Consider the following 24159-nt stretch of genomic DNA (forward strand, 5'->3'; position numbering starts at 1 on the left):
ACTCCCTGAGGCAGCCAGGGCCGGCGCCGGGGATGGAATTTCCATTAAGAATTAAGCAGGACAGCACTGGGAAGCCAGGCAGGCGGAGGGGAGGAGGCTGAGGGGCATGATGCTCCAATTCTGAGCCCCCCCCCCCGCAGCCTCAGTTCTGAGCTGCCCTGGAGAAGGCCTCTGCCACCTTTGCCTGGAGTCTCAGGCCTGCAGGGGCCATGGCCCAGAAGGATGGGCAAGGAGAGAGGAGTTGCCCGCCGGGGCCCCTGTAAAGAGACTTGGAGTTGCTGCAGCCAAGACTGGAGCCATGAGGAGGCCCCCTGGGAATGGAGAGACGGCCAGCGAGGGTATAAGAGGCTGGGGCCTATGGGGCCGACATGAGCCCAGGAAGCTGGGCTGTGCTGTATGTATCTGGGAACGTGGATGTGTGTGTGTGTGTGTGTGTGTGTGTGTGTGTGTGTGTGTGTGTGTGTGTGTGTGTGTTGGGAATGCAGGTGGGGAACATACATACCAAGTGTCCTAAGGGAACATCTAAAAAACCAAGTCTGTTCCTCTCTTTACCTGAAACTCAGACCCAGAGTTTGTATCTGGGAATGAAATGTTTCTGAGGCTTTTTGCTAATATTTATTCTGTTCATGATCTAAGCCTCATTCCATTTCTAACATACTAAAAAACATCTTAGCTATTCAAGTACTTTTACATTCCTGAGCTCATCTCATACTTTCAACAACGTACGAGCTAGGCAGAGATTATTATGATCCCCATTGTAAATATGGGAAAACTGAGCCTCAGAGAGTTTAAGTGACTTGTCCAAGGACGCATAGCTAGAATGTAGTAGAGGCAGTGTGCAAAGTTAGGTTTCTTTGAGGATAAAGTCCAGGCTATTTTTTCTTTTTTTTTTACACTACCTGATCTACCAGAAATGGACTGAAAGATTCAGGAAACTGCCCATTTGAGGAAGGCTGTGGCTTCAGTGTTAATGCATAGCCAGGTGAATGGCTGGGCCTTCAAGCTCTGTCCCCAGGCCCTGAGACAGCTTTTGCTGAGATAGGAACTGAAGCCCCTCTCAAGGGTCTGGGGAGTAGAATCAGGGTGTCTCCAAAGGATGGAGGCTGCAGTCAAAGCTGACTTGTCTGAGGAGGATGACTTGGGCATCTACAGAGTCTGGGGTCCCCAGAGAGCTGAGGCAGTTGAGTTAATGTCAGGAGCTGCAATGTGTCCAGGCCAGGGAGCAATCATCATTTTTAGCCAGGGCCGAAAAGGGGAACACGGGTATTAGCATCAAGGAAGAGAGGCTGAGATGGGACCTTGGAGTGGTCATTGTGTCTTGGAGACAGAGCTGGTTTTCCTGTCCCTGAACACAAAGTGTGAGCATATTGACATACAGTAGTTGCACACGAGGGATTTAGGTTAGATGCCAAGGAGAACTTCCTGCCAATGAGCGGGTTCAAAATTGGAAACAGTGCCCAAGGGAGGCTAGGGTCTGCTCTTCCTTGGTGGCCCACCCCCCAGAGTGGGTAGAGGAACTCCAGGCCCCTGGTGGGGAATGACTCATGGCAGGGTGGAGGGGGTTGGATGGAATGCGACATTCCTGAGCTTTGGGGTAGGAATCAGCCTTCTTCTCTAGACTTAGCCATCTGACACTAAGTCCAGAGCGGAAGTTTGATGTGCCCCAAGTTAAAACGAGTCTCTGCAACCATCTTCTGTCCTTTCTGGCAAGTCAGCGATCTTATGTGAGCGACTTAGGTTCCAAAGGGAAGCACCTGAGGTCAATAAACCAAGTGGCATTCCGGGCGTTTGGGGACTGCTCAAAGTTCAGCGCTCCCTCCGCAGAGCCTGTGAACCGCACCCAAAACCCTCCTTGTTTTGTTTCAGTTCCAACGCACTCCCTTTCCTCTCCAGATGTTGGCATGTGGGGCACATGTGGGCATCAGGGCCGGGACGGCTCCGAGGGTCCGGGATGCTTACCCGCCGTGACTCCCGCCCGGCCCCGTGTGAGCCAGGTCTCTAATTAGACTTGACCGCGTCCCCATTCCAGGGCTCCCCACAGCTGAGAGCACAAAGTTTGCACTGCCAGGGGCACCAAAAGAGCCTCGCAGCCCGGCTGAGACTGCAGGCAGCGGTGGCTGACGCGGGGCAGAGGTTTGGCAGCGAGCGGACTGTTGCCAGAGGTCCTGCGGCGGCGGGCGGGAGCGGCGGGCGGGGGCAGAGCGGGGTGGGGCGCGGGCAGCCGGCGGCCCTCGGGCTGGGCCACCGAGCAGGTCACTTGCTCGCAGCCTCTGCAGCCCCAGCTGTGCCTGCCGCCGCTGGCCTAGCCGCTGCATGCAGCCGCGCACACGCGCTCTCACTCGCTCGGAGTAAGTAGGCGGCGCTCCCCGGGCTGGATTCGGTGCCCAGCCCGGTCCGGGACAGAGCATGCTTGTGACTATTTGGATAGTAGGTGTAAGTGTATCAGTGTGAGTGCTTGTGAGTGGGAGCGAGCGCCAGTGGGAGGACGTGTGTCTGGGCTGGTATGTGAGCATAGGGAACTTTCTAGCATATGTCCCAGGGTGTGAGTGTGTCAATGTGTGTGGGAACTTCTGTGTAGGTGGGCCTGGAGTGCGCCCATAGGTGGCACGTGTGTCTGTGTGACCCTTGCTGCCCCGTGTCTGTACGCTGGATATGCATTGGTGAGCGTGGTAGGCAGGCTCCATGGGGCTGAGTGGGTGCATTAGCCGATGGCTGGATGCGTGTGAGTGAGCAGATGAAGACAAGCTGGGGATAAGGAGTGTTATCTGAACTCAGACTTTCTAGGGTGACCCTACTTGTCCCCAGCTGGGATGCCTTCTCTGTGGGTCACTCGGCTTTGGTTTCTCAGGACTCTGAGCGGGGCAGGAGTTCAGCGCCAACACTGGAGTGAATGGGGGTCTGAGCCAGCCTAGCTGACTGGCCAGGGTTGGGGAGACAGCTTGGAGACAGCCCCACTGTCACCCCAGGGGGAGGTGGGAGGACCACTCAGCCATGCCCACACACAGACACTCACAGGGCACCCACACCCACACCCTCACAGCTGCTCATGTGTGCACAACTTCCCGCCACCCACACCAGTCTTGCACACGTTGTATCTCAGGAGGGCCGTGTAAACACTCACCTGCTTTCAGTATGTACATCTGAGGTCAGTGACACATATCCAAAAGGTATCTCTGTGGGCAAAACGCATATGCACAAACACGCACCCCTGGCTTGACCCACTCTCAGCCTTTTAGGCCCCCTTTTCGGTGCCCTTTAGCCTACATGTGGCACCTTGGACAAGTCTAAGAAACTGGCTTTAGTAGGAAATATCTTAAGCCGGGGGCTTTGGCTGGGGGGTCAGGGCAGATGTTGATACAATGCCTTCAGAGTGTCCCATTTGATCTGGAACTGAGGGTGCTCTTGGAGTAGTCTTACCTTTTTAGACGTGAAAAGGACCGTCTGGCAAGGCAAGCAGGGCCAGTCTGGGATCTGAGGCAGAGCTCAGCACCTGTAATTTGCTCCACGCTCTAGTTTATTCTCTGGATTCCCCCTACAGCAGAAAAGCAGTGAGCCTTCTGTGGGCTGGGCCCAGACAGTCATCTGACAGGGAGGAGAAGTGAGTTGAGCTGGGCTGATTTCTTCTCTTTTTTGGTTTTAGTCAACCCTGTTTTGAGTCTCCCATCTGCAGATGAGGCTGAAAGGGAGAGCCTTTGCTTTGCTCCTTTCCAGTGGAAAAATGAGGTACCCACTGTGAATCCCAGGCTGGTTCCCCAGTTTTAGTTCATCAAATACATATACCTACCAATCAGAATTTCAGAGCAACAATTAGGACTCATAGAGCATCAAGGCAACCCTATTAAGGTAACATAGTTCCAATTTAAAAGAGAAATCAGACAACCCCCAAAATGGTAATAATGACAACCACTATTTATTGAATCTATAATACATGCTTTATTTCATTTACTTTTCACAGCAACCTTATTAGGTTAATAGTCCCATTTTTTTTTTTCCTCTGACAAGGAAATTGAAGCTTAGAGTGCTCAAGGGATTTCTACAGGTCTGTGTGACTGCTGAGCTCATGACATCACCTGTGTGTTTCCCTTCTTACTCTGGCTGCCAGGAAGCTCTTAGGTCATCATATTGCTTCATCCTAGTGAATGTGTTCGTTGGAACCATGGCTTTGACTTTTAATTTCTGCTTTAATAACTTTATAGTATACCAATCTTTAACTGTAAACTCCTACATCCTTCATAGAAAGAGATCAGAATAAATAAATGAACAATCAGCAATTAAGCATTCTATTGGTCTCTGAGGATGAGAACCATGTTGCATGGATTTTGGGGGGACGTCTCCAATTTCAAATATTTCATCTGGTTTTCAAACCATATGTCTCAATTTTGGCTTCTGTATTTTGGGGCTCTGATTTGTGACCATGTCTTGGGGCTTTTCTTCCCAGCAGCTCTGGGAGTAAATGCCCATCTCTGTGCTGGCTCAGACAATGGGGATTGTTGTGAATGAATTGGGCCATTGATAAACGTCCCCTCCTCTGACTGCTTCAACTGCCAGCTTCTCCCTGTCTCAAAAGCATGAGTGTCTGGGTGCCCGAAGGAGTTTGACCCCTGCCCTATGCCTGGCCCTGGCCCTATGGCCACCCCTTCCTCATGTGACCCCGCCTAGGCTCAGGGCTCTGCTGAGAGGTCTGTGTCTCTTGGACCTAAGCTCTGCCTCCCTCAGAGGAGACCATGTGGACCACATGGTCTGTGATCAGGGATGGCCCTTTTGGAGCCGGAGCTCAGGATGAGGAGCATGGGCACACACGAAGGGCCCTTCTGCCCCCTCCCCTGGATCTGTGAGGCTATAGGCTAGTGCTCAGTTTTTCCTTTTCCCCATGAGGGGCTCTCAAGTCTGCCACGTGGTCAGAAAGTCAATTGTCACCTCTTATCTGCAAGAGATGTGTGTCACCAGGGTCATCTGAATGCAGGACAGGGCTCTAGCCACACTGCAAAGTTGGCGAGACCCCTAACTAATTTACTCTAAGACTGATTCTTTTAGCCTGCCCAAGGCTATTAGTATTTGGAGAGGGGAGGAGTGGGGGGCAATGCTTAGCACTAAAGATTACTTACAAGGACTCTCGTGGTGGGCTTTCAGGCGTTGTGTTGAGATCTTGCTTCTCAGTATGCATTAAGTCACCCGATGCTGGCAGCTGTTTCCCATGTTCAAGATTAATCCTCCCAGAAGCACTTGGTTACAAAGGGGAGGAGAAATCGTTGGCCTGAGGCCCCAGGAGATGCCTGGCACCGGGTGGTGTGCTGGTGGGTTGGTGCGGGTGACGGGTTTGTACCTTCCCAGGTAAATGCCACCTCAAAAAGGTAAGACTAAGACTTGATTGCATCTCTGCTGAGGATTCTGGGTGTTCCCTGGACTTTAAGCTCAACCAAGTGAAAACAGGTTTAAAATCCAGCAAGAGAGCACTGGGTGAGGCGGTCAGAACTTCTGTGGGGGAAGGCTTACTCACGGTTACTCGCATGTTTTAGTGTCTACTAAGGGCCAACCCCCTTGTTAGGCTCTTTGCATCTTTTGTTTCAGGAAACCTCTGGAACAACGCTGGGAGACAGGCGCTGCTATTTTAAAGATAGGGAAACTGAAGCACAGCAAGGTTAAATGATTAGCCCAAGGTCAGAGCCAGCAACAATTTCATCCCAGGTCTGTCTGATGCTGGAGTCTGTGGTGAAGACTGTGGTCTGTGGTCCACTGACCACTCCCCAGTTCAAAGGCCCTGAAAGCAGGGAAGTCCAGGCCTTTGGGCCAACTGGGGAAGAGCTGAGGGCTTGCCTTCTCTGGCTCTAGGACCTGAATATCATCAGCATCACTGGCCTTTCCAGCCTCAGATGGAGACTGCTGCTCTGTGGGAAGCAGGGGTGGGGTGAGGAAGGCCTCCCAGGCCGGGCAGGGATACCCTTGCCAAGCCCGCCCCCTCTCTGCCAACCACTCCCTTGGGGTGGGCTTCTGTGTCCTCACTTCTTCCCTGGAGCAATTTCTGGGGACTGAGCCTACACCCAGACACTGTGATCCAGCCAGCCCAGTCTCCTCTCTTCCTGCTACATGGTGCCCTCAGTGCCAAGCTCTGGGGGAGTCCTGGATCCACCAGACCCTGTTCGGCGTGAGGCAGTGTCTAGGCGTCAGCAATTTGGCTGGGTAATTGTGTATAGTGTTCACTTTCTGCTGGAGAAATGGAGGTTTTGTCTTACAAACCAAATATCCTGGGTTTGGAAACCATGTGAAATGCAGCCTGTCGTCTGGGGGTGTGGGCTGCATTGTGGGTCTGTGTGTGGTGCTGGTTTAAAAGACATGGTCGAGGGACAGAACGATTGACTCAGGCCATCTTGTTGCCTCTGATGGAGGGTCAGAGGTGGGCTGTATATACTGGCAATGTGCAGAGAAAAGAGCACGGGCTTTGCCGTCAGACAGATCTGACTCGGAGCCTGTTTCCACGTCTGTAAAAAGGGGTTCCATATGATGCAGTGGTGATGCTAGCACTGGAAAGTTTATTGAAGTGTAGTGTCCAGCGTAGAACAGGTCAACTGTAAATAACATATTCTTCCTTCTTGTCCCACCTACCTTCTCGGAAAGAACACTGGGCTGATGGCAAGAGATCTGGATTCCAGCTCTAGCTCAGCCTCTGGGTACATTGTTTTCTCTTACCCTCTCTGGGCCTCACTTTCCTCATGCATAAAATTAGAAGAACTAATTTCCCTTATTCTTCTGTATTTTTTGAGGATCGTGAAAGAGACTGAAGTCAGAGAGCTCTCTTGGAGGATGCAGAAAGTTTAGTCACTATTTTTCATGTATCCATGCTGCAGTATTAACTGAGATCCTGTCATGTGCCAGGGCCCATGCAGAGCACTGGGCATACAGGTGTTGGGAATATCCCAGTCCTCAAGACAGGATTGTGAACAAACAGTGACAAGCCTGTCTGTGGGACATGATCATGGCAGGTATTAGTGTATCAGAAGAGGAAGTGTCACCCCTAACTGGGGCAATGAGGGAGGCCTTACCAGAGGTGAAAATTCCTGGTCTGGATCTGGAAAGATAACAGGAAGATTCCAGGAGAATAAGAGGAGAGCTTTCTAGGCTGAGAGACCAGCACATGCGAAGGCACAGAAATGTTGCCTCGTGTGGTAAGCTTGGGGGACTTGAGGCAGTGAGGGTACTGGTCAGTATTGATGAGAGAGAGATGGGAGACTTTACAAAGGGCTGTCGAGTGTCAGGCCTTGATGGCTGTGCTGAGGTGTTTTGATTTTTATCATGACAGTTGTGGGCAGCCCCTGAGGTATTTTAAGCAGGGGAGGGTCATGGTTGGATATGGGCTCACTTATTCATTCAGCAAACATAAAAACAAACAATTTTATGTCACCTTTAATTTTGATATCATATCAAATTAATGAAAATTTGCAAGACTGGTAAAAGAAATCCATCTTTATCTGTATCCCTTAATTGATTACAAGACACTGCATTTACTTCATTTTTTTTCATTCCTTCTCTCTCCAATAATATAAAAATACATTATTTTTTATTATTTATGTATATTTCAATTATCTGTATAATTTATACTTTATTGTTCATTTATTATAATTATATATTTATGGTTTTATCATGTATATGTATATATGAATACATACATGTATATGAATACATATAAAATATTCATATTTCTGATCAATTTAAGAGTAAATCGGAGACATGGTGCCTCTTTGCCCGTAAATACTTAAGTGTGTATTTCCTTAAAAAAAAGATATACTCTTACTACAATACAGTTGTGTCCCAATAATGTCTCTATAGCTCTCCTGTCTCCCTCGCCCCGTTCAGGGTCCAAGCCACAGATGGCATTTTGTTATCATGTCTCCTCAGTCTTCTTTAATCCAGAGCAATTCCTCTGCTTTATCTTTCTTGACCTTTGTGTTTTGAATGGTATAGGCCAGTTATTATGTTGAATATCCCTCCATTTGGGTTTATCTGATGGTTCTACATGACTGGATTCAAGCTATGCATGTTGGGCAGGAGTACCATGAAGTGAGGTTAGCATACCAGCAAGCACAGGCTGCGGGGACTGTCCCAGTGCTGGTGATGGAAGCTTTCGTCACTTGCTTGAGGTGACGTTCACCAGTTTCTCCTGTGAAATTACTGTTTTTCCCTTAGTAATCAATAAGTAATTTGTGGAGAGATACTTCGAGGTTTTGTAAACATCCTGTTCCTCATCAAACGTTTAATCACTAATTTTATCATCATTGATACTTTTGAATCCATCATTTCTTCTGTATTTATTTGTTGGCATTTTTCTGTAGGAAAGATCTTTCCCTTCTCCCTTTCTTTCTCTCTTTCTCTTTATCTCTCTCCTCCCTTCCTCCCTCCCTCCTTTCCTCCCTTCCTTCATTACTATGAACTCATAAATTCTTAATTAATTTATTCAATGGGTTTAATCAATTTGTATATTTTATTTTGATGTTCGAAATGTACAAGATTTGATCAGTGGGAGGTTCTCAGACTGGCTCTTGTTTCTTTTGACTTTTCCCCATGATTCTCTGAGCATTTGGTTACTGTTGCTCTAGCAAGATGTTCCAGGCTCATTTTGTTCTTTCCTTGCTCCAGCCCTGGAATTAGTCATTTCTCCAAGGAGCCCTGGATCCTTTTAGTGAAGAATAGTATTAGAAACCAAGACCTGGGGCTACATGTGCTCCCTGTTACTGGTGTGTCATTGCATTTATGCCCTCTTAGCAAACAGAGCTAGGGTATATACTTATATGTCCATATTTATTTCTTTAATAAAAAAATAAAACAAATTATTATAGGTTTTTAGAAAGAAAAACTCAAGTGATTGAGACAGAGAGTGAGAGGATAGTGTGGTTTAGATGGGTGGTGAGGGAGGGACTGTTCGAGGAGGCGGTATTTAGAAAGACCTACAGTGTGGAAAGGATGGATTAGAAGGAGAGAGAGCCTGGAGAGTCTTTCAATTATCTAGGAAATAATTACAAGGACCTGAAATAGACAGGCAAGAGAGGAAGTAGAATCAGGTAGCTGGTTGAATGCAGAAGGTGAGGGAGACCAAGGAGGGAGATAGACATCTCCAAGGTCTGTCAAGCTGAGTGTGTCCAAAACGGAATTTCTGCATTCTTGCTCGGCAGTGTCCTATTCATATGTGGTCCTCTCCAGGTATTTCAGATCTCACTGAATGGCTCCTTCATCTATACAGCTGCACAAGTCAGAGAGAGCTGGCAATCATCTTCAACACCTTTCTCTCTCAAAGCTCATATACAATCCACCACCAAGTCTGTTGACGTTCTCTTGAAAATCTCTCCCCAATCCGTCACTTCTCTCCGTCTCCACCAGTATCACTCTAGTTCAAGGCACCATTTTCATCTTACCAGACTACTGTGAGAACTTCCTAACTGGTCTACTTATACTCCCTCCAATTTGTTGTCACACAGCAGCCAAATGTATTTTAAAACACAGCTCATGGGCTTCCCTGGTGGTGCAGTGGTTAAGAATCCACCTGCCAATGCAGGGGACACGGGTTCGAGCCCCAGTCTGGGAAGATCCCACATGCCACGGAGCAGCTAAGCCCGTGCGCCACAACTACTGAAGCCTGCTCACTTAGAGCCCGGGCTCTGCAACAAGAGAAGCCACAGCAATGAGAAGCCTGTGCACCACAACGAAGAGTAGCCCCCGCTCGCCGCAGCTAGAGAAAGCCCGAGCGCAGCAACAAAGACCCAACACAGCCAAAAATAAATAAAATAAATTAATTTTTTAAAAAAAGTTTTTTAAAAAAAAAAACACAACTCAGGTCATTTCCCTCCTTAAAAATACTTCAGTTGCTTCCTATTGATCTTAAGCTAAAGATCAACCTCTTTAATAAGCCTACAAAGTCTAATTTGTCTGACCCCTGCCTCCACTCCTACACCCTCTCACCCAGCTCTTTCTTCACCCTCTCTCCTGGCCTTGTCTCAGTCCCTTGGGCTTGTCAGTTGGCAAGGCCACAGGCCTTTGCATTTGCTGTTCTTCTGCTTAGAACACTCTTCCTTCGTGTCTTCACCTACTGAATTCCTACTTAAATCTCAGCTCTCAGCTCAGCTGTCACTTCCATGATTAGGTCAAATCCCATTTTATAGGGCTTTACAACACCATGTACCACCTTCAAGGCTTTATCATAGTTGTGATTTTACATTTATTTACAATTTTTTCATGATAATTAATGTTTACTTTTCCTATTTGATGATGAGTTTTGCTCATTGCTTTATCCTAGTAGTTAGCATGTTACTGACACATGTCACAAATATTTGTTGGATGGATGAATGAATGAATGAATGAAGTTTTATCAGCTGAGCAACCAGCTGGTGGTGCCATTCAGTAGAATAAAAATTCTAGGGGAGAAGTAGATTTGGGGAGAAAGATAATTCATTTTAGGACATGTTACATTTGAGGTACCTCTCAACCACGTCTGCCCCCCCCAAACATCTTACCGTCTTCTGGGCAAACAAATTAGACTGTCATTCAAGAGCTTTGAGGGGACTGGTGATAGGTGACAGCTAATTCCTGGGCAATTCTAAGGAGGTCCTGGAGAAGATAGCTAAATCACATGGCATCCCTGAGCTGTACCCCCCTTTCTGGTTTGTAGAGGATACAGGAGATCTGAGGGGCCTCCAGGTGGTTTGACCTGGCTCCTTGGCTGCTACGAAGGATTTAACAAACATTTATGAAGGCTCCTTGGAACTTGAGAGTTACGTGCATGATTCACATGGGTCAGGAATTGCCAACCTTCTCCCCACCCCTGAGACTGCACTAGATATAGGCCTAAAAGAGAATTCAGAGAGGGTCTTACTAAGTCCAGTGAGCTCTCCTTGCAAAAATGCCAGTAGTCACTCCAGCTCACTCACTCCTGCATTCCTCACTCACTCGTTCAATATCTGTTTCGCCTTCACTCAGTCACTTACCCGCCCAACCACATGTATCCATCCACAAACAAGAGTTTATGTTGGATCTGTAGCAGGACTCAAGGCTGATGAGTCACCCTCCCCGCCCTCTCCTTCATCCCTCTTTCATATGGTCCTCACAGCCCAGGAGCCCAGATGAGGAGACGTCAGGGTGGGGAGGTGTCACTTTACTGGTCGAAGGCCATGTGTGCTTGCAGGGTGTTACCAGGAAGAGAGGGAGATGCCACCACACCAACTGCTCCTCTTATTTCACCTCCTGCTTTTCTAGTGTCCCGTCCCCTCTTTCAATGGTGATGAGAGCTTAGGAATTAAGCTCCTTGATCAGAGAGGTAGAAGGTGGTAGCTGGGCTCTGCAGAGATAGTTGGGGCTCAGGCTTGAAAGGGAAAGAGAGACACAGCTGCCCATGAGCCCCACCATGGAGAAGAGGACACTGTTGTTTTCTTCTTCATTTTCTACCAGGATTGCCCTTTTAACCCTGTGGAATTTGCAGAGAGGCTGGGGGGAGGGCGGGACAGTGGGATTTAAAATGTGGCATTTAGAAACCAGGCAGTAGACTAATCCTGGCCCCACCCCTCCGGAAGCTGCTCTTTCAGTTCTCTGAGGTTTGTCATTTACAAAGAGCCCCACAGAATGGGCGCTGTCCATCTGCCGTGACATCAGACAGGGTTGGGGCTGAGCAGACATAGGACAATGGCAGCCACATCAGATAAGAGCACCTTGGAAAAGTGCCCGAAGATGCCCAGGATCTAAGTTACAGACTCATTCACTCATTCCCTCTCTCACTCATTCATTCAACAACAATCTACTTAGCACCTACTCTGTGCCAGGCATTGTTCTAGGCACTGGAGATACAGCAGTGAGCAAAACACATGCCCGAGTAGAATTGCTTTCTGATGTGGGAAGATAGTAAACAGGTTGATATATGCAAAGTGGTGCTGAGTGCTGTGGAGAAATATAAAGAATGGTAAGGGGGTTCCAAGGGTAGGAGGGGACTTGTACATTTATACCAGGTCAAGAGGTTCTCTCTGATATGCAGATATTTAAACAGAGGCCAGGAGGCAGTGGAAGGGCAAGCTATGTGAATACTGGGGGGAGGAGCAGTCAGCACTTCAGGATTCTGGGTGCCCTGTGGTCTGAGGGGTCAGAGTAAGCTTCTAGGGGGAGGCCGCGTTTAAGCTGAATCTTGATGTGTGGGGACAGCAAGTCAGTCCTGAAGAATAGCAGGGAACTTGCCTTGAAGCGTGAACATAAGGGACATGTCGGGAAGGACAGTTTGGTAAGGCCCAAAGAGGCAGGGTAGGCTGGAAACAGGGTCTGGAGAGTCATGAGTGCCAGGCTAAGGAGTTCAGACCTGAGTTGAGGGACACTGGGGAGACATAATAGATTTTCAGCGAGATGTCACAATGAGAGCTGTGTTTTAAGCGGCTGAAACTAATATTAGAATAGGCTGGGGACTGGGCAGCCAGCAAGAAGACAATTGCCTTGGGTGAGCCTGCTTGGCCTTATGGCCACCAAGGACCCTGAGGCTGGGGGGAACGCTGGGTGGCCCCAGATGCACAGCAGGCAAGGATACAGTGATGTAGGGGCTATAATGGCCGACAGAAGCAGCAGGTGATGTGAGTGGTCATCATTGGGACAAAACCCTAGATGTCTCCTGTAACTCAAAGCTGTCTTTGAGCAAAGAACACAGAGCAGCCTGGGTTCTGGGGCAGAGCAAGCTGGAGAAAAGAGTTTGGGTCTCATCTCTGGCCACAAATGACTATTTTAGAAGCTTCTGGGGAGGGGGTCCTTGGATTGTAGGAACATTTGGTTCAGAGGAGAGCTTATCTAATCCAGCCCTCTCCTCTCACAGATGGGAAGTTGGAAGCCCAGAAAAGGGGCATAAATTGTCCAAGGCCATATAGAGCATGTGTGGCAGAGAAAGGTCAAGCATCTTATTTGAACTCATCTTGGAGGAATTACTATGTCTTATTTAATTACACATTTATATATAAATCTTTCAGTGGAAGAGGAAATTCTAAGAAAAAGGAAATTGTTTTATTCATCGACTTCTCTATCATCTAGCTGCAGCCTGATGCAGAGCAGATGCTCTCTTGACCTGGACCGAGGCTGATGTTAGACTGGTCTCAGATGTGGGAGCAGGAGCTGCCTGTGAGTGGGGGAGAGCCTGGCTCTGGATCTCCCTCACGCACTCATGTGGCCTGGCCTGCGACCATCTCTACCTCAGTTATACTCACAGCCCTTGGCAAAGGGACCATGGATGTGAGAGAGTGTGGGGGCTGCTGTCACAAGGGTGCCTGCCAGAGGGAGAGGTGACAGGTGTGGTGAGGGGCTGGGTGTTCTGGGCCTGAGGCCACTGCAAGAGAGAGAGGCCCTGCCCAGCTTGAGAGAGCAGCCCACAGGGGGTTTCACAGCCACTAGCTGGGCACCTGGGATGCATGTTTGGGGTGAAAGTGCAGTGCTTGGTCTGGCCTGCAGCTGGGCCCCCAGGGATTTCACCAAACCCACTTGTTTTCAGCCCAACCCTGCTGTCCCAAGGAGCTGAAGGCCACAGTTTTAAGAAGAGGTCCTGTTCTTTCCCCACAGCATGCAGAAGTCTATGACTTAGCAGCAGGATTTCAGATGGAATTGTCCTTTGCTGTGCTTCCATCCTCACATTCAGGATCCTAGTCAGGGGGTAGGGGGGCTGAGCTGGAGACAGTTTCCTGAAAAGTCAGAGGGATTCAAGCTATAGCTCCTGCCAGCCCAGACCCCTGCATCTGTGCTGGATGAGTAATTGGTTCTTAAGCTCTTGGTCAACACAATCTGTTTGTCTTGCACTATGGCGCTGGCAGAGGGATTTCCAGAGCGGAATGAGTTATACGCATCAGCACACTGAACCTGTAGACCCAGGAAAATAAGTGTCCTGAGTTTGGCATCCCTCAGTGAATGTCCTGGGGGAGGCAGTGGGGTTTTCTTCAGGTGCGGGGTCATCACCCTCTCGAAGGTAGCATCGTGGACTAGGCCAGGTTTTGAACAGAACCTGAGAGGAAAGGAAGAAGAAACTTGGATTCTAGTCTGGGTTTAGGTACAAATTTACTCTGTGACTTGGGCAAGTCTTTTGCCCTCTCTGAACCTCAGTTTCCTTTTCATGAACCACAGGTTTGGAAAAGAGGGTTCCTGAGGACCTGTCCTATGATATTCCATGTAACTTGCTTACATAATACTAAAAGGAATTTTGGTTAAGACCCTAACTTTGAGATTTCTATCCTCGCCCAGGTCTCTTTTACTTTGCCTGAAATTCCGCCTTTGGTTCTTTTAAGAGGCTCTTATTTCCATATTGACTGACAAAATCCCTCTTATTTTTATGACCTTGTATAGGGATACAAAGCAGTGTAATCTTCTAGTTGTATTTCAGCCTTTATAACAACTGTGCCAGGTAATCAAAGATATATTATTTCCAGTTTGCATTTGAAAAAAGAGGCCCAGAGAGGTTAAGTAGTTTGATGAATTTCACAAAGTTAGTTGCTGGCAGAGCTGAGATGAGGCTGCAGGTTTCTTGGCTGTTGGCTTATGTTCTTTTGTGCTACCCTTTGGGTTTGGAAAGGGAGTTGTAAAGGCTGCATGGGATGGGGGTTGTAGTGTTCATGAGGTGGCACAAGTACCAGGATGACAGCATCTGCCCCTGCATACCTGTACCATGTAGGCTGAAGTGTTCTTAGCCTGGGGCAGCCCACCCAACCCAGGCACAGTAGTGAGGGGCTGTGCTGGCCGCTCTGCCTGCTTATGCAAAGGCAGGTCAGGGCAAAAAGTAGGCCCTCTGCAGCAGCTTTCTCACTGATGATCCTGTGTTCTTGTCTGCCGTAGACTATTTTAGCAGGGTGGTGGGTATCCGGCAAAGCCCAGGTCTTTCTTTCTTTTTTTTTTTTTTCCTTTTTCTCCCAGCTTTATTGAGCTGTAATTGACATATAGCATTTTATAAGTTTAAGGTGTATAATGTGATCAGTTGATATACATATTTATTGTGAAGTGATTACCACAATAGGGTTAGTTATGCATCTATCACCACACATGGTTACCTTTTTATTCATGTGGTGAAAACTTTGAAGATCTATTCAATACTTTCTTAGCAACTTTCAAATATACAATACAGTATTGTAAACTATAGTCACCATGCATACATTAACTCTCCAGAACTTAATCATATTATAACTGAGAATTTGTACCCTTCAATCAATATCTCCCCACATGCACTAACCCTCAGCCCCGGGCAACCACCAATCTACTTTCTGTTTCTATAGTTCAGCTTTTTTAGATTCTACATATAAATGAGGTTATACAGTGTTTGTCTTTCTCTATATGACACTTTGCATAATGCTCTCAGGGGCTATCTATGTTGTCACAGATGGCAGGATTTCCTTCTTTTTTTATGGCTGAATAATATCCCATTGTGATATATATGTGTATTATATATATTTTTTTTCTTCTCTTTTTCTTTCTTTCTTTATCCATTCATTCATTGAAGGACACTTAGGTTGTTTCCATGTCTTAGCTATGGCGAATAATGCTGCAAGGAATATAGGGGTGCAGATATCTCTTGGAGATAGTGATTTCATCTCCTTCAGACATACCTAGAAGTGGAATTGCTGGATCACATGGTAGTTCTATTTTGAATTTTTTTGAGAAAACTTCATACTGTTTTCCATAGTGGCTACACCAATTTACATTTCCACTAATAGTGCACAGTGGTTCCCTTTCTCCACATCCTCACCAGCGCTTGTATCTTGTCTTTTTGATAATAACCATTCTAACAGGTATGAGGTGATATCTCATTGTGATTTTGATTTGCACTTCCTGATGATTGGCGTTAAATACCTTTCATATACTTGTTGGTCATTTGTATGTCTTCTTTGGAAAAATGTCTACTCAAGCCCTCTGACCATTTTTTCAGTTAGTTTTTTGTTTTGTTTTGTTTTGTTATTGAGCTGTATGAGCTTCTTATATATTTTGGACATTAACCCCTTAGCAGTTAAATGGTTTGCAAATATTTTTCCCAGTTTCCTGTAGGTTGCCTTTCATTTGTTTCTTTTGCTGTTCAGAAATTTTTTGTTTGATATAGTCCCACTTGTTTATTTTTACTTCTGTTGCTTATGCTTTTGGTGTCAGATCCAAAAAGTCATTGCCAAGACCAGTGTCAAGGGACTTTTATCCTAGGAGGTTTAGAGTTTTAGGACTGACATTTAAATTTTTTTTTTAACATCTTTATTGGAGTATAATTGCTTTACAAGACATTTAAATTTTTAATTCATTTTGAGTTAATTTTTGTGAGTGGTAAAATGTAGGGGTCCAATTTCATTCTCTTGCATATGAATATCCAGTTTTCCCAGTACCATTTATTGAAGAAACTCTCTTTTCTCGTTTGAGTATTCTTGGCTTCCTTGTCAAATATTAGTTGACCATATATGCAGGGGTTTATTTCTGGGTTCTTGATTCTTTTCCATTGGTCTATGTGTCTGTTTTTATGCTAGTCCCATATGGTTTTGATCCTATAGCTTTGTAGTATAGTTGGAAATCTGAAAGTGTGATGCTTCCAGCTTTGTTCTTCTTTCTCAATATTGCTTTGGCTATTTGGGGTCTTTTGTAGTGTTATATGAATGTTAGGATTTTTTTAAAAATTTCTGTTAAAAATGCCATTAGATTTTTTTTTAAATTTAATTTATTTATTTATTCATACCTATTTCTGGCTGTGCTGGGTCCTCGCTTCTGTGCGAGGGCTTTCTCTAGTCGTGGCAAGTGGGAGCCACTCTTCATCGCGGTGCGCGGGCCTCTCACCGTCGCAGCCTCTCCCGTTGTGGAGCACAAGCTCCAGACGCGCAGGCTCAGCAGTTGTGGCTCACGGGCCCAGTTGCTCCGCGGCACATGGGATCCTCCCAGACCAGGGCTCAAACCCGTGTCCCCCACATTGGCAGGCAGATTCTCAACCACTGTGCCACCAGGGAAGCCCGCCATTAGATTTTTGATGGGGATTACATTGAGTCTGTAGATAGCTTTGGGTAGTATGAACATTTTAACAATATTAATTCTTCTCCTCCATGAACATGGGCTATCCTTCCATTTATTTGTGTCTTCTTTAGTTTCTTTCATCCATGTCTTATTTGTCAGTGTACAGATATTTCACTTCTTTGGCTAAATTTATTCCTAAGTAATTTATTCTTTTTGATGCTATTGTAAATGGGATAGTTTTCTTTATTTTTCAAATAGTCTGTAGTTAGTGTATAAAAATGCAACTGATTTTTGCATGTTGATTTTGTATCCTGAAACAAAAAAAAATTACTGAATTCATTTATTAGTTCTAACAGCTTTTTGGTGGAGTCTTCAGGGTTTTCTATATGTAAGATTATGTCATCTGCAAACAGAGACAGTTTCACTTCTCCTTTCTGATTTGAATGTCTTTTATTTTTTTCTTGCTTAATTTTTCTGGCTAGGACTTTTAGTACCATGTTGAATAGGAGTGGTGACAGTGGGCACCCTTGTCTTGTTCTTGATCTTAGAGGAAAAGCTTTCAAACTTTCACCATTGAATATGATGTTAACTGTGAGTTTGTCATATCTGGCCTTTATTATGTTGACGTATGCACCTTCTATACTCAATTTGTTGAGAGCTTTTCTCATGAGAAGGCGTCAGATTTTGTCAAATGCTTCTTCTGCATCTATTGAGAGGAACATATGGTTTTTATCCTTTTTTCTATTAATGTGGTATATTATATTTATTGATATGTGTATGTTGAACCCTCCTTACATCTCAGGATAAATCCCACTTGATTATTCAAACTGAATTTAATAGCACATTAAAAGGATCATATACCAGGTCTTCTTAATTAACATTCCATTTCTCATTTTCAGAAGCTTTCTCATATGCTTTTCCTGGAGATGGGCTGGGCTTTTCTGTCTGCAGAAGGGGGTTCTGAGAGCAACCCTCTTAGCTGTTTCTCTCTTGCCCAAACCAGCTCAGTCTTTGCTCTGGGGCAAGAGGGAGGCTCAGGGGCAATAAGTGTGGGCAAGAAGGAGCTCTCCCCTCATATACCAGGCAGGAGCAACAGTGGGAATCACCCCCAACCCCTCCCAATTCACTTTCTGCTTATGCTTTGGGATGTACGTATGTGCTTTCACTCTGTCTCTCCTGTTTCCCTCTCCTCTCTCATTAATCAAGTTTCCACACTTGCTTTGGTCTATTTTGGGGCTTGCTATTCAATTCTCTAAGTTTATTCCAGGGTCAATATCACATTGTATTTACTGTTTGAAAATAAATCTTACTATCTGGCAGGAAAAGTCCTCCCAATTTCTTTATTTTTTCAGTAGTAATCTTGGGTTTACTCATCAAGTGCTAGGAAAGAACATTGTGGGGATTTGATTGGGATTGCATGGAATCTATAGGTCAGTTTATGGCGAATTGACATTTTCCTGTCTATATACATGAGATACCTCTTCATTTATTTTGGCCTTCTTTAATATCTTTTAACAATATTTTATCATTTTCTCAATAAGGGACTTGCACATTTTAAGATTAATTTTTGTATACCTTATATATCTTTGTTGCTTTTGTTAATGCCCTCTCTTCTAAATTTCATTTTTGTGCTGGTGTCTAGGACTATAATTGACTTTTGTGTATATATATTTTAGCCACCTTTCTAAGCCTTTACATGAATTAAAATAATTTAATTGTAGATACTTTTGGTCTTTCCACATTGGTAATGAGGGTGACTTGCTAGTTCATGGTACATTTTTATAGGAATTAGGGAAAGATACCATGTCTGGGAAGACATAGACCCATGGAGACTTGGCTTGCCATGTGAACTGCAGGTCTGTGTCTGGTGGACCCAGCCCTGTGTAGTGAGTGTGGCTGAGTGGTCACAGCAGAGGCCAACTTCAGCCTCCACTCACCCCCTTGGATGTGTGCTGTTGCGGAAGCCCTGTGGAAAGTCATATCAACTGTGAATAATGATGGTTTTGTTTCTTTCCATTTTTATACATTTTCTTTTTTTCTACACTAGCTAAGATTTTAATACAATAATGAATAGAAGTTGGTGGGAGGTGGCATTTTAATTTTGTTTCTGACCTCACAGGAAATGCTTTCAACATTAAATATGTTGTTCCTGTATATTTTTTTCTCAATAGATGCCCTTTAATTAGTTTAAGGAAGGTCTCTTTTACTCCTAGTTTTCTAAAGGTTTTGTTATGAACAGCTGTTGAATTTTATAAAATTATTCTTCTCCATCTATTGAGATGATCATAAGGTTTTTCTTCTTTTACCTATTAATGTAGTGAGTTTCATTAATCTATTTTCTAATGTTAAAGCAACCATGTATTTTTAGGCTAAACCCAACTTGGCCATGATTTATTATTCTTTTTATATGTATAGCTGATTCTGTTTACTAATATTTTATTTATTATATTTTTGTCTATGTCTATACATGAGGTTGTCCTAAAGATTTCCTATCTTGTGTTCTTTAGTTTCAGTATCAAAATTATGTCAGTCTTATAAAATGAAGTATGTTTTCTTTTATTCTTATTCTTCGGAAGATCTTGACAAAGGAAGAGTTATCTTTCCTTTGAATGATAGAAACTCATCTGTGAACTTCTCTGTGCCTGGTGTTTTCCTTAAGGGAAGAGTTTTAACTATTGATTAATTTATTCAGTAGGTATAGATCTATTTCTTCTTGAGTCATTTTTGGTAAATTGTATTTTTATAGGAATTTATCTAGTTTATTTATGATTTCAGTGATATTGCAGAATATTCTTGTCCATATAATATTATCCACCATATTCTTTTATTTCTGCTGCATTTGTAGTAATAGACTCACTTTTATTGCTAATATTGATTTTTTGTGTTTCCTTTCTTTTTTCTGATCTTACCAGTAGTTCATCTATTTTATTTGTTTTCGAAAACGAACGCTATTGGTCATTTCATTTGTGTTTATGTTTTGTTTTGTGTTTTTGTTGTGTTTTGCTTAATGTTTGCTTCTATCTTAACTATTTTTCTCTTGCTACTTTCTTTGAAATTATTCTCTTCTTTTCAAAATTTCTCATGTTGTTAGAAGTTAGAATTCTTCCAATTTTCATATTTTCTAATTTAAGCATGCAATTTTTGCTCTTAATTTTACTTATCAGTATACTATACGATTTATTTTTTAAAATTTTTTAGTACTTTAAAAAAATTTATTTATTTTTATTTATTTATTTTTGGCTGCATTGGGCCTTCATTGCTGTGCATGGGCTTTCTCTAGTTGTGGTTGAGCGAGGGCTACTCTTTGTTGCTGTGCACGGGCTTCTCATTGCGGTGGCTTCTCTTGTTGAGGAGCATGAGCTCTAGGCACGTGGGCTTCAGTTGTTGTGGCATGTGGGCTCAGTAGTTGTGGCATGTGGGCTCAGTAGTTGTGGCTTGTGGGCTCTAGAATGCAGGCTCAGTAGTTGTGGTGCACGGGCTTAGTTGCTCCACATCACGTGGGATCTTCCCGGACCAGGGTTTGAACGCGTGTCCCCTGCATTGGCAGGCGGATTCTTAACCACTGTGCCACCAGGGAAGCCCCTATACTATATGATTTTTATATGTATGTTTTCATAAGCATTCATGTTTATTTTCTAATTTCTGTTATAATTTCTCCTTTGACCTATGACTTGTGTGTTTAAAATATCCAAACATATGGAGGTCTTCATATTGGGGCAGAGATTACAATCTGTAGGATACCAGTCATTTGAAAATTGCTGAAACTTGCTTTAAGATCCAGTCACTAGTCATTAAAAAAAAATCATGACTCATGAATCCTTGAAAAGAATGTGTATTCCTGATAAGTTGAATGCAGTGTTCTGTTCATAAACATTAACTCTAACTTAATTGTGACATTCAAATCTTCTGTATCTTTACTGATATTTTTTTGGCTTGAGCTGTCAATCAATGACAGAATTGTGTTGGAATCTCCATCTGTGATTCTGAACTCGTTCATTTCTCCTTGAAATTTTATCAGTTTTTATTTTGTATATCTGTATTATTGTTATTATGTGCGTCATTATTATATCTTCTTGATAGGCTGAACTTTTTATTTTTATGTAGTGCATCTCTTTACCTCTATAATGCTTATTATCTTAAACTTTGTTTTGTATCATATGAATACATGAACACCAGAATTCTTTAGGTAAATATTTCTATGGTATATCATTTGTTGTCTTTAACTTAAAGCTGTTTCGGGTGTTTTTGTTTTAGGGATATTCCTTGTAGCCAGCACATAGCACACTTTCTCTCTTTCCTTCTCTCTCTCTCTCTCTCTCTCTCTCCCTCCCTCCCTCTCTTTTTTCTCCTTCTCTCTCTCTGTCTGTAATGCATGCTTTATAATCTTTGCTTACAAGTGGCTAGTCTAGTTTCTCTCTCCTTACTGTCATTACTATTATTCACTGATACACCCCCACCCCCACCCCACACTTCTTTCCTCTTTTGGATTTTTATTACTTGTTTTTTTCCCCATCTACATATTTGAAGGGTAATATCTATCTCTACCTCTATGTGTATTCTTTTGGTTGGTTACCCTAAATATTATAGCATTAATAATAACCTAATAAGGCTAAAGTTAATTTACATTTCTATTTTCCTCCTCCCAAATAAAAGAAAATTAGAACACTTTAACTTACTTTAGTCATCCCCTTCTGAATTTACATATACATATTTGAGATTTCTCTTTCTTTCCATATCCCACAAATGAGGTATTATTATTGTTTCTTACAGTCAAGGTTTGTTTGTATTTACTCACATAGTAAACGTAAGTTTACTCATCATTCTTTCTTATATTTCAAACCTTCCTTCTGACATTACATTCTTTCTGCCTGAAATAATTCCTTTAGAATTTCCTTTGGTGTGGGATTTTTACTTGTTTGAAAATGTACTTATTTCCTTCTTATTCTTGAAAGAGAGTTTCTTTGGGGATAGAATTTTAGGATAATTATTTTCTGTAATCAGATATTTTTCCACTCTCTCCTGACTTTCATCATTGTTATTTAATGGTCACCTGTAAATCTAATTTCTCTCTTTCTCTGTCTGTCTCTCTGTCTCTGTCTCTCTTTTTACCTTTGGATGCTTCCAAAACTTCTCTGTCTTTTGTGCTCCTTAGTCTTATGAGTTATCTAGGGTATGTATATCTTTTGCATTTTTCCTGCTTGGGATTCATTGGGATTTCTGGATTTGAAAGTTGTTTTGTCTTTCAAAAATTTTGAGAAATGTTTCAGCCACTATTTTTTGGATATCACTTTTCCCCCTATTCTCTCTCTTATCTCCCTTTAGAAATCTGAGTAAATACTTGTGAGGCTATTTTACTTTCTATTCCTTAGCTTTAGTTCTCTCGTATTTTTTGTCTCTTTCTCTCTCCGGGCTGCATTTTAGATTATTTCATTTGTTTTGTCTTTTAATACACCAATCCAATCTTTAGCTGTGATTAATCTGTCCAATGAGTTTTTCACTTTAATTATTATATTTCAAATTTATATAAGTTCTATCTGGTTCTTTCTGAAATCTGCTTGATCATATTTTATAGCCTCTGTTCCTTGAAAATGTTTCCAAGACTGTCTTTTATTTCTTGAAGCTAAATTCTCTAATCGAGTTTTTTCCCTTCATAGATAATGTGAATTCAGGCTACAAACCTTTCTGAAGGTCATATTGTGGTCATTAATCTCAGGAGAGACTTTACTTCCCTTTAACCCAGCATCAAAGTTGGGAAAGACAACTTTTCTTGCACCTTCTGAATAGGAGATTTATTTCTCATTCACCTTTGCATTGGGTTTCTGACCTTCTAGACCACTATTTTATTGTTTCCCTAGCCCCTAGGATTTGTCCCTTGTCTGCCCTACCCCATACATACATGGAAAAGAAGCTTAGGGAATACAGCATTCAGCAGATATTCTCAGGGCAAAAACTGCCTTCCACTCTTGCTTGTTATTATTGGTTCCTGCTTTTGCTTTCCTTTTGGTTTCTCCAGATTTCCTACATTTTTGCCAGCTAAGTGATACATTTTAAAAACATTAAAACATCTTTATCGATCCTTTAAAATTTTAAAAATGTTAAAACATCTTTATCAATCCTTTAAAATTCTTCTTATGAAGAAGTATTTTAAGATATATGTTGTACCATATTGCTGTACATAAAATTCCTGTGTGAACTTTCTCTATAAGAAGAGAAATCAATTTTCAAGTAAAAATCAGATGCTAAAACATAGTGGCATAGTATGGATTTCCTTAAAGAGAGGGTACAGTCATTACCCTCACTCAACTTACTAGCTATGTACAGTAGCAAATTATTGAATCTCTGGATCTTCATTTCCATGTCTTCAAAATGGGGATAATAGTAGTAGTAATTATTTTGAAATTTTTTTTGGAAATAAATTAACTTATAAAAAGAACCTAGAAGTGCACTTGACATACAGTTAAGTGCCCAATACCATATTTCATTAAATTTAAGATGCCACAGATTGTAAGATGCCCTGTGACTTCATAAAAAAGAAAACATGCTTTCAATTAAACTATGACACAATGCAAAGATGCCATTGACTGAAATTACATCCCAATTTCATATGTGAAAATATGAAAAAAATACATCTTAGAACCATCTGACAATACTAAATTTTGGCTATTATGAATGGATACATATAAGCAAAGACTACAGTGATTGAGAAATGGAACCTTAGTCTCAATTGATAGGACTTTAAATGTTTGTAGATATTTATTCCATTCTACCATTACCTCATCAACTTCTGGACTCTGGCTGTATTGTGCATGAATTAGAGTCCATGTCCAGAAGGCTAATTGTCAGTAGACAAACACAATATTCTACCATCTTCTCCAAGACTGAAGAGGAAGGGGAAAAACGTATTTATTGAGAGATCTCTGTGCCTAGCACACTTATGAGTGACTTACATATCATATTTACTTTAATTTTCACAATTAGGTTAATTAAGATTAGTTGGTGCAACAAACGACCACCCAGATATTAGTGACTTAGCACATTATGTTTATTTCTTGCTTACTACACAGACTGATATGGGTTGGGTGACTCTGCTTCAAACTGTGATTCAGGACTCATCTTCTTCCATCTTTTGGCTTTGCCATATTGGCCTTTCCAGATGCTCTGGCATCACTCAGGAGACAGAAAGGGGAAGAGAGAGGACCAGGAAGAAAG

The 24159-nt window shown here is 43.2% G+C and overlaps 1 protein-coding gene across 6 annotated transcripts in view; it reads left to right on the forward strand.

Annotated features, from left to right (window-relative positions):
• Window positions 1–24159, forward strand: part of INSC (INSC spindle orientation adaptor protein) — a 128896-nt gene that overhangs the window by 5328 nt on the left and 99409 nt on the right. Inside the window, exon 1 of one of the 6 annotated variants that reach the window (XM_068555135.1) lies at window positions 1915–1994. The exons of 2 other annotated variants lie outside the window; for them this stretch is intronic. The gene's annotated coding sequence lies outside the window, so the exon portion shown is untranslated. Of the gene's footprint in view, window positions 1–1914; window positions 1995–2088; window positions 2163–2216; window positions 2349–6120; window positions 6178–24159 lie in introns of those variants that run through there. 3 more of the 6 variants (XM_068555130.1, XM_068555129.1, XM_068555133.1) reach the window with 3 other exon arrangements.

The sequence above is a fragment of the Eschrichtius robustus genome, chromosome 11 (genome assembly GCF_028021215.1).
Source record: "Eschrichtius robustus isolate mEscRob2 chromosome 11, mEscRob2.pri, whole genome shotgun sequence".
Classification (NCBI taxonomy): Eukaryota; Metazoa; Chordata; class Mammalia; order Artiodactyla; family Eschrichtiidae; genus Eschrichtius; species Eschrichtius robustus.